Here is an 11,979-nt window from a genome sequence, read left to right as displayed (position 1 = left end):
TTTCAGAGGATAGCCCCATTAAGTCTGCAATTTTGCCAGAAGAGAACAGCTAGTATTTCAGAAAGTTGAATGCCTCATCCACCATGGTGGATGAGAGGGAAAGCTGGCTCTGACTATGTATCACAGAAGATAAGTAGCTTAGTAACAGGATCTTCTAAGTATAGCCTGGAGTAGTTGTACCATGTTTATAAGACCATGAGGTATGTGATGATTTCTTACTCAAGGAGAGAGTAGACTTTTCTCAGTCTTGAGAAGATCTTTTAAAACTGTGTCTGTGTCATAAACAGGTTTTAGTCTGATGATTCCTGTGGAATCCCTCCAAAGCTATTTTTTGAATGCATAAAATAAAATATATGAGATTATACACACATGCATACATATTGGTAATTATATATATTTATGCATAAATATATATTTATGCATAAATATATATAATTACCTATGTGTACATGTGTTTATGTATATACACAAATTTATGGTTTTAGGTTAAGAACACTTGTTCTAGAGAAAGTGAACCCCTTTCAGGTCAGTGTCCTGGCTCAATTTCTCTTCATCCCCATATTAGATATGTCTGCTTTATGCTGAAGTTAATGGTAATTTAGTAATTTTCTGTCTGATCATTCAGATGAGTTTTGCTAAATTGGACTGATCTGAATGCTTGGTCTGGCACAATTTAACCTGTTTCATGTATAAATAGACTTAAAGTGAAAAAAAAGTCACTGGAGCAAGGTACTCTATAAAATACAATAAAGATAGATAAAGAAACTTGTTCACTTAATCTCTCTTCAATCTTTGTCACTATATTCTTGCCCAAGACAATTGATTTAAACAGATCTTTTTTCTTTTCTTCTTCCTAGTTCTCAGTCCTTCTTCTCCCATTCAATCAGTTGTCTTTATGCTCAGAAAACCATGCTTCAGTTTGTCATTTGGGGGAGCAAATTGGCTTCTGTAATCTTTTGCTGATTCTGGTACAATTCATTTCTGACATGGTCTGTATTTAGAGAAAACAGGCACCTAGACAAGTGAAATAAATAAATGACAAGGAAGATCTCCAAAAGAGAAAATACATAATGTTTTACCATTCCTACTGTTACTCCTTGTGTTTCAGTGCTTTCAGAATTTGTCTTCCTTTTGCTTTCAAAAAGAAGACTACCTTTTCCTTACTTAGGTAAAATTCTCTCTTTTTTTTTTCTTCCTGGTCCACAAGAGATTGTTTCTCTGTTTCTGTTTCTCCCTCTCCATGTTTCTCTGTCTCTACTCTGTCTCTGTCTCTCTCTGGTTCTCTCAGAGACTTAACTGAGTATCAAAATTTAGATTTTTATCTCTTTTAAGTAGAGAGACAGAGGTTTGCTATGTGACCATGAGCCATGGAATACTTCACTCTACAGAAGTAAGCCTGAGTATCATTGAAAGAACATGAGAGACCCATGGATAAGAGAGACAGGTTGCAACACATTACAAATGAGGAATTAGAATTAAATTAGAAAATGTCATCAGAGAAATGTTTAATCATCCATATGCCCCAAGAGCTCTCCCCCTCCTTGTCCAAATGCATTAGGCATGCAGGTTGACCATTGGACAGACTCAATACTTCACTGGTATCAATCTAACATCAAGAAAACTTATATTTTGTTGTATCAAATTTATGTTATGGAATGCTAGTATTCTTGAAGTATATCTATTGCATACAAAATAACTCTTAATAGATGTTCATTGCTAAATTACTGATTGTATATAGTTTGGTTCTCAGACCAAGAAACTCAAGTGTTCCTCAATGTAAAAGAGAAATAACAATTTGTTAGGGAATGCTAACATGATTCCCTTCTCAACCCCCAAATAATAGAAGTGAGAGATAATATAGTCATAAATTTACCTAATAGGTGGAGTAAAGAGGAATGAGGTGATAGAGGTTAGAATGATGATTATATTTTTCTTTGACAGAGAAGAAGAATTTATGATTTAAAAAGTTATAATACAGAGAATTCTCAACTTTTGTGGGGATTATATTCCTAGAAAATGGCATAAAAGTAAAAAATACTGATGTTGATACAGTGAACGAGGGTGCAGATTTCTTTGATAATCAAAATCTATAATCTTTTGAAAATATATTTTCTGCATATAATTCTTTATATCAAAGAATTAATTATGATAATATACATTTTTCCTAATAGTAATTATGAAATAACCATAAAATGCAGTACACAAAATAAAATTGGAACCATGCAAAACATGTTTTACATAGTAATTCCTTAGAATTCTGTGACCTTTTGTGCTTAAAATATAATACAAAACATTGATTTCAGATAGCAATAACTCTTAAATGCAAAATCTACAGTGCCATAAATAATCTAGAGCAAATAAAGTTCTTAAAACTAAGATATTTTTTAAGTTGAATCTTACTTTCTACCATATCTGATGTTGTTGTGAAGGCATTGTACTATGTACTGTATAGCTACAAACCTCTCTACCATGACTACCCTCTGAAAACCAAGGGGGAGATTGCTGAGACTTTAGTTATTGCTATTGGAAAATGTGGAGGGCTGTTGTATGATGTTGGAAATCATAAAGGATGCACTAGTTTAAAATAAAAATAATGTAGTTTCAAAGTGTACAAGTCAGTCCATACACTTGCATGCATCATTCCTTTCACTCTGTACTGTGTAGTTTCCAATGTGTTAATTTGTCAATGTGAAAATGAAAATGAGGTTACTAATAAAATCATGCAAAAGCTAACTGTAGAAAATTTGAAGATTGAATGTAGTTATTTTTACTCACTTATGTAGAAATGTTTTGTGAAATCTTGCATTTTTCCAAATGTATTCTGGGCTTTTTTAGGGCAAGGGCAGGTCACCTAAACTGGCAGTGTTCTCAGGGACATTTAGAGCACATCCGTACTGCCCAATATAGAAGCCTCTGTAATCCTCCACCATGTGGGTGGATGTACTCTCCTTTGACTGGTTGAATAACTGAACTAGCAAAACTTTCTACTGCTCTTTCTGACTCTCATTCTTTCTTGTAATTTTCATCTTCCTGTACAGAGAGGAAAGATTTCATCCATTCATTCACATTTTGGGGACCATGAACTGAACTAGAGAGAGAAAAGGCTTCCTTCACTTATTTGTACTTTAATTTTCTTTTTATGTTCCAGGAAATGGTTCTGGGTTTCTGTCCTGTGTTGCTTGTCTGTAGTTTCTAGATGCTGGAGTGATATTCCCCACATTAGGAATTTTAGCCAGGGAGATCTCACAGCCAAGACTGCAGGTGGACAGAGCAGTCTGACAGAACACCTTGCCTTGAGAAGCCAGGGACTGGAGGCAGAATGGAACAAGCCTGTGCCCTATTGAAACCCAACAAAGTATGAACCTAATATTTTTTGCTCTATCCTCAGGACTGAGGTGGTAATTGTGGTAAGGGGAAGAAGATTATGCCTTTTATCTTCCAGGGATATAAGTCTGTATATTTTTGATTATATCTTTCAAAGTCATCATTTCTATGAAAAGCTAAAACAATGTGTATAAGTATTACAAGTATATAGGGGACCATTCCTACAGTTGGGGAACACCACAATTGGGATTAGATCCATTTTCAGAAACAAAGATTTCCCAAATCCACTTAAGAGTAAGAGAGAACCCTGGTTTAGGGTAAAATATAATATAATATAACCTGGACACTGAGGCAATGATGATCAGGAAAGTCAGTGTTTCACAAGGATTTCTCAATCATTTCTGATAGTATTGTCCAAAACAGAACTCATCATTTCTCTCCCAAACTCCTCTATTTATACTTTCTGCTATTATTACAGGTACTAACAATTTCCCATCACTCATCCTCAAAACTTACATTCACCACAATTTGTTGGCAAATGATCTCATTACTACCTTCAAAATATTACTTATATATGTTTTCTTCTCTCCATTCATACATCTACTACATTGGTACAGGTGCCCATCACCTCAAGTCTGGGGTAGGAAAAATCTGTCTTCTGGTTTCTTTGCCTTATTTGTGCTATCCATTCTCATATTTCACTGTCAAAGCAACCTTAAATCACATGTCTAACCATGTCAATAACTTCCTGTAACCTCAGTATTATAGAAAAACTGTCTTTTTGGCTTTTATATTCCTGACAACTCTGCGTGTTTCCTAGATGTCTTAAAATCTGGCCCATTTCCATCTTCCTGGTTTTCTCATACTTTACAATCCCCTACATACTCTATGAGCCAGTCAAATTTACTAAGTCATTGCTCCTTGAGCATAATACCATCTCCTGATGTTGTAAAGTGTGTGAAGAAGGATTTAAAATCAGGTTTTCTTGATTCCAAGTAAAGTAATATAATGGCATCATTGGATTGTCTCATTTAATCTCCCTCCTCCTTAATCTCATTTTAAAAATGTTGGGACATGATACTGTGATCCAATGAATCCATATTGCCAATACAGATCTGACTGCCTATTAATTAATAAATATTACAAATACTGGAAGGATGCCTAAATTAAGTGGTCAGATATCTTTGTCCAGGGTTACAGAGTCATTGTAAGAAAGATTTGAGCCTAACTCTTCTTAACTCTAAACCGAGCACTCTAAATATCATCATATATTGCCTTCCCATGGTACTTTCTCATTTTTCAATACAATCAACAAATGCTAACAAAACATTTGGTAATAATTATTAAATTCATAGGGGAAAGAGACAGTATGCCTGTATACTTGCAGGTAATATTACCAGTTTGCTAGATGGAAAAATTTAATAATTAATTTAAAATAAAGTAATTCATTAATATCACATGTAGAGGTTCTCAAAGGATTTTACTCAGTGCAACCCTATGAATTAATGTTTTGATATTTAATAGTAGTAAGAAAGGAACTGATTTAAGTCAGAAGTGGATGTCAAAGCTTTATAGGAAATCAGTGGTTGAAATTGTACAGTGAATGGCCTTTATACTTCTAACCCAGGTAAAACAACAAGACAAGATCTTTAATAAAGAAACAAATGAATTAATCAATCAATTAACAAATAACTTGGTCTTATACCGCAAAGATCTTTCTCTGACTTTTTCCTGTTTAAATATATCAAACTATTTTGAAATCATTTTATCCATTGATTTTAAAGGGAAAAAAATAGCTAGCATTGGCTTTTAATTGGTTTTTTACACATCATCTCCTTTTTAGAGTAAAGCCTAAAATAATAAATCTATTCAGAACCCAAGGGAAATCAACTTTGTACATCAATCCACTGGTGTGAACTTCTTCACTTTTAAGTGAAAAATGAAGTGTTTGGAATGAGGAATTAGAGCCCACAATTCTTTGCTGCTTGGATGGCAATGTACTGTTTTGAATTTTTTTTTTATATGTACCATATGCAGTGTTGTGTTCTGTGATTTGCCTTTGCTATTAGTTAGCATATCAATCACAATACCCTTAAATTGTTCCACAGAAAGGATAACAGCTATTGTTAAAGTTGAATCTCAGATTATAGTTGAAAGAGGTAGGCTCTGAGATGTCTAGGGTCAGAGGCTAGGCAGGACATAGGATTTACAAAAGTTGGCCTAATACAATATTGAAAGCATAGTGTGGTTAAAAATATGAGTTTAGTGACTGAAATTTTGATGGTTCTCATAGAAGATTAGCGTCTCTGCTTCCGAATCAGGCTTTTTATTCATATACATTATAAAATTAAGGGCAAATTCAGACAAATCATCCAAAAAGACAGTAGCCATTGGAAATCAGAATATCAATGAAACATCAGCTGATAAGAATTACAGAAAATTTATGTATGTATTGCATATAATACTGTTCTTTATTCATATAAATAGAATCAAGAAATATTTAAGTAATATTTCAATTTTAAGATGGGAATACAAAGATTTGTATTTTTCCTGGAAATTGGTCTTTCAGATACCAAGTTGCCCAAGACAATGTATCTGATTTTTCCCAAGACCTTGCCCTTTCCTAATCGTTCAAAGAATCACTGAATTAATGAATTTGAGAATTAAAAAGGACCAGAGTAGTCATTTTCTACAACCACACAGAAATGAATGTCCTTTGTAATAATTGACTCTGCTTGAAAGTCTCCAATTATCAGTGAATCAGTCACCTGTTGAAGTATACCATTCCAAACTCTTGTTCAGTCATTTTCAGCTGTGTATTACTCTTCATTACCCCATATGGAGTAATGATTGCAAAGGTGGTCTGCATTTCCTCTTTCAGCTGTTTTTAAATATGAAGAAACTGAAACAAGATGAATTAAACGACCTGCCCAGAGTAGCATTACTAGCAAGTATCATTCTATGTTGGTGACCTGGTGAAAGACATTTAAGGATGAGGAGGAGGAGGAGGAGGAGAAGGAGGAGGATCTCTTTTTCCCCAAATTCTTCTTCTCTATAGGCTAAGCATGTCAAAGTCCTTCAAATCACCCTTACATGATAAGAAATCAAGACTTTTTCTCCTTGTTGTCCTCCTCTGGAACCTTTGTAGCTTCTTAATATCTTTCTTCATTTGTGTTGCCCAAACCTGAAAACAATATTACAGGTAAGATCTTGGGAAAACAGTATAATATGACTATGATTACTCTACTCCTATGACTTAGTTGCCAGCTCATACTTCTGCTTCATACTGAGCATCCAGTCTTCCCAAATCTTAAGAACTAATGTCTATTCATGCCTTCCCTATCTTATAAAATTATAAATATAATAAAATATATTTTTAAAGAATCATTTATATATAAATATAAAAATAAGCCACTTTTATAATTATAAAGCTTTTTTTTAACCTTCTGTGGAAATCCCAAATGAATTTTGTCTTATTCGATTCAGCCTATGGCTCTAGCCTTTTTGTCCAGCACTGTGTTACTTATTGCTCTATGTTTCATGTCATCTGCCGATTTGATTATCACACCATCCATGTCTCTATCCAACTCACTGATAAAAATGTTAAAAAGCACAGGGCCAATAACAGATCTAAGGTGTGTCACATACCTTCTGCCCTGTTAACACCGAACCATTTGACAAGTTAAGCCAATTATGAATCTTTCCAGTTGTATTACTGTCTAATCCTCAGTTTTTCATCTATTTCATGAGAACAGTATAATCAAATATATCATGGAATATCAGAAAAGTAAAAATAGTAAGATAAAAAGCTTTGCCAAAATTTAAATAAACTATATTCGTGACATTTCTCATCTACTAATTTAGTAATAGTGTCCAAAAACCAAACCAAACAAAACAAAAAAAAAACATGGAAATCAGATGAGTCTGATATAACTTGTTTTGATGAAGTTATGCTGATTCATTGTGATTGTTATTGTTCAGTCATGTTCAACACTTTATGATCCCATCTGGAATTTTCTTGGCAAAAATTGTGGAATAGTTTCCATTTTCTTTTCCAACACATTTTACGGATGAGGAAAGTGAGACAAATAGGGTTAAGTGAGTTGGCCAGGGTTATATAATAAGTACCTCTACCTGAGCCTGGATTTAAACTAATGGAGATGAGGCTTCCTCTATCCACTCTGCCATCTAACTGCCTATTGTAATTATTGCTTCTCCCTTTAGATTTTCTCCAATCATCTCCTTAAAGAATCATTCTAAAATTTTTCCAAGAGTCAAAGTCAAGCTGATTGATTTATAGTTGGCATATTAGACTCTCTTTTTATCATTGAAAAGCAGGGTAAATAGCATATTCTTATCAAGTGTTTGTTGCATGTAAAAGAATCTTTCTATGTTGTTATTTTTTTTTTGACGTTTTTTTCCCTAACAAAGAGCTAACCATAGGGTATTTAATTAGATTCTAGAAAAAGCCCCATGAAGTATGTAGTGTAATATTGTTATTTATAGTTTACATATAGTAAATGAGAATTGAGGAAGTTAAAGTAAGAGCTGGCTTGTGGCATTATGGATAAAATAATGAATTTAGGAAGGTCTGTATACTTTTTGGGTTGGGAAACTTTGGTTATAGCTACATTAAAGTTAGTAAAATTGAGGCTGCAAAGTTCTTTTTTTTTATTTTAAAGATAATTGCTAATTTTATTGTTTTTGACCTTGGTAATGTTAAGATGTTTTAAAATATACTTTATTCTTCCTTTTTGTTCTTAGATCTAAATGTTTTACCATTTATTTCCATTTCTTTTAAACATTTGATCAAAGTTCAGTCCAGAGAAAGTCAGAATAGAAGGACCAGTGCCAGTGGGCTAAATACAAAGAAAATTCATTGTAGAAAAGAAAACTATGAAATCTGTGATCTAAAAAGTCTTTTTCATTTGTTCCTATTAGGAAGTATACCTCTTAATTTTCATTTTCAGAATTTGTAAGATGTAGAAAACAAAATAATCTCTCTGACTTTGTTCACCTGTGGGAATTCAATAAATTAATGACCTTTTGCTTATAATTTTTTTTTCAGTTTTTTCCCTTTCTGTTGAAAGAGATGTGATTTCATGAATGTAGAAAAGGGAATAAGGAATCATCCTGAGGGAAATGTTGACTTGTTTCTGTCTGCCTTGTTCTTTTGATCAGACCTGTAATTTGGTGTAAGGAGGATCAGTTAAGAACAGCATTTTATCTACAAGTAACTGTTTTAGAAAATGGGGTACTGGCAGGTTCAGTGACTTACTCAACATCTCACAGTCCATATCCATCAGAAACTGGATTTGATGTCTGATTTTCAGATGTCAAGACCAGGTATCTATGCATAATACACTATTATTTTTTACTTTGCATAAATACATGATTGTTGAATTGACCACATTGGAATTAGATTTGTCATAGTTAACAAACATAGTCAAAGTCAGAGAAACTTCATCTCTTGGTTTTGGACTTTTTTTTTTTTTTTTTTTTTTTTTTTTGCTAGCTTTCATGTCTGGAATGTTCTCCCTTTTTGTCTATGTCTTCTGATTTTTCTGACTTTCTCATTTTAATTTTACCATTTTCCCAGCATGAATTATTTCCAATTTATCTTGTAAATAGCTTGTTTGTTCATATGTGTTTGCCTGTTTCTTCCCATTTCTTGTGAACTCCTTGATGTCAGGTACTGACTTTTGCCTCTTTTGTATCTCCAGCCCTTAATAGAATACCTGGAAAATAATAGGCACTTAATAAATGTCTACTAACTGTCTGACATTCATATAATTGTTTCATTTTTTTACTTCATGGAAATATATGAAAAAGAAATGCATTTTCATTCTGAAGATTTATTTAAATTGCTTCAAGTCCAAATTTTCAAATACATGGCTGTCTCTATGTACATATGCATGTCTCAATTTTGCCCCTATTCTATAGAGCTTAATTCCAATCTAGTTACAATTATCATTTTGACAAATCTCTATCCCTTCTTAGCTTTGCTTGTCAGAAGAAATTTTCTCTACAATTTTCAGAGTTTTGAATACACTATTCCGTTATTAGATTGCTTTAAATCATAACACTAAATAGACATCAAAAGAGTTAATCAACAGATTTGTGTTTCAAGACAAGAAATAAAAATTGGACTTACTACTGCTTAAATTTGTCTCATGTATGCACATTTAGATGGTAAGAAAAAAGAAGGCAAAGCAGTCTTCACTATCAACCCTTCATGTATCTCCACACCCTAAAGCAAAATGTTTGATTAACCATGCTGAATTCCCATTCAGGAAAGGGGAAGTCCAAGAATACACACTTGCATTGGACCTCCATAAGAAATATGAGATAAGGAAAAAAAAAAAGGGAAAACTGTTCCAGGGTTAACCTTGAAGGAAATTAATCTTGACATTTATTTAGTTAAATAATGACCTTCATTGCTTCCTTTCACAAACAGCCTCTGAGGTACAAAGGGTAAAAGAACCAATCTTTTCTTGTTTCTTAAATTGATTGAGAAGATTTATGTTTAGGCCATTTCATACACTCTTTATAGGGTAAAATACATAGTAAAAAGTTACATTTATAATTGAGACCTAGGTAGCAGAAAGTGAAAGACTGAAATTCATCTTGTTCAAGAAACTTGCTAGCTATGTGACTTGGCAAGTCACACTCAGTATCTAATTTTTGTAAAATGAGAACATTAATTGAACCTATCTTCAGAATTATTGTGAGTATCAAATCAGATGATGTTTGTAAAAGTTTTCCAAACTTTAAAGAGTTATATAAAGTCTAGCTATCTTTTAGTATAGAAAGAGGTCATTAAACAAATCTCCTGCCCAGTCCCTCTGTAATAGAATAGTCATTAAAATTAAACATTTCCCTGTCAAATTGTCATAATTCTTACTACTTTTTATATGTCTGGTTTTTTAAATGGAAGTCAATTTTTTTTACTGATAAGATTAAATTGATTTTATATCAGTTTTGATTGATTCTATTTACAATTAATCATTTTTACCTATTAATCATTTAAGTCATGAATGTAGTACAGAAAGTCACCTGGTCTGTAAAGAGTTAAATTCAGAAATCCAACTTTCCAATTAATCTATTCTTGCCTCAAGGAATTCTTTTGTCTTTGGGACACATGGGTAGACATCAGGGTGTAAGGTTTAGTATCTTTATACCACCGAGTTATTCTTTAAGGATTAAATTTGCCTAATTATATCTTAACTGTGCAGACTCAAAGAATAATTATTAGTCACAAGAGGGAAAGAAGAGATTTTTTGCAAGACCCTTGATTCCTGAACTTTCAACTGATTTTATTGTTCCCTTTGCCTCAGCCATATAATTAATCAAGTTGTCCTCAGTACTGTGATGGCACCTACCCTGTTTTGTTCTATGGATATAAAATTTAATTAATTAAAAATTAATTAATATAAAATTTATTTAATTAATTAAGTCAGTCTCTTGCACTAGAGTAAGAGTAAAACTCAGTTCAGTGCAGGCGATGTTAGCCCAGGTCAGGGGCCAGCAAAACAGTAGCAGGCCTTTGGAAGCACTGAATCAGCAGTGTAGTGGCTGTTTCCAGAGCATTCAGCCCACAGATGGTAAAATGGTTGAACAACTGATCAGAACTTTACAATCTCTTTGTTGACTCTGAGGTTGGATTCTATTGCTTTACCAATACTTGAATCTGGATCACAGTCTTGAGAGGCAGTCCTACACCAAGGACTTCCACCAAAACTTGCCAAAGTGGAGCAGAAATCCTAACTCTCCAGGACAGAAAATAATGCTCATGATCTCACAAGCCAAGAGAGAATGATATTCGTAGATCCTACCACCTTGTAAGAACTGAAAACTTACAGTCCCTATAATAGTTTCAGGTCTCTGAACTCAGGTCTCTTACAAGTCTCTGAAAACAGTTTCATAAAACTCCTTCAGATTGGGAAAATGCACCCTTCACCCTGTAAGCACAGTCTTACTTTCATGAAAAGTTTAAAGTCAAATAATGGACTGGGAAAATAAGCAAGCAACAGAAAAAAAAATTCTGATTATAGAAAGTTAATTGTGATATGAAGGAAGAACAAAATGCACTCAGAAAAATGTAATGAAGTCAAAGCCTCCGAGAAAAAATATGAATTGGTTTTAGGACCAATGGAAGTTTTCAAGAAGAAATTTTGAAAATCAAGTAGAAGAAATTTATGAAAAATTGAGAAGAAAATTGAGAGTGATGCAAAAAAAAAAAAATCATGAAAAGAGTTAACTTGATAAAGAAGACACAAAAAATACTGAAGTATATAACAAATTACAAAATGGACTAGGCCAAATGTTAAATGAGGTTAAAAAAAAAAAGCCAATGAGGAAAAGAATATCTTAAAATGGCTTAAAAAATTAACCAAGTGGAAAGAGAGACACAAAAATTCATGAAGAAAAGAATTCCATAAAACAGTAGATTTGGACAAATGGAAGAACAAAAGCTAATTAAAGAAAATAATTCCTTAAAAATTAGAATTAAAAAAAAAGGAAGTCAATGGCTTTATGAGAGATCAAGAAACAGTAAAGCAAAACAAAACAATCAAAAAATAGAAAGCAATGTATATCTCATTAGAAAAATAATTGGCCTGGAAAATAGTTCCAGAAGAGATAATCTAAAATGCA

The sequence above is a fragment of the Sarcophilus harrisii genome, chromosome 6, assembly GCF_902635505.1.
Source record: "Sarcophilus harrisii chromosome 6, mSarHar1.11, whole genome shotgun sequence".
Taxonomy (NCBI): Eukaryota; Metazoa; Chordata; class Mammalia; order Dasyuromorphia; family Dasyuridae; genus Sarcophilus; species Sarcophilus harrisii.
The sequence above is the reverse complement of the archived record's forward strand: the minus strand, read 5'-3'. Positions refer to the sequence as shown.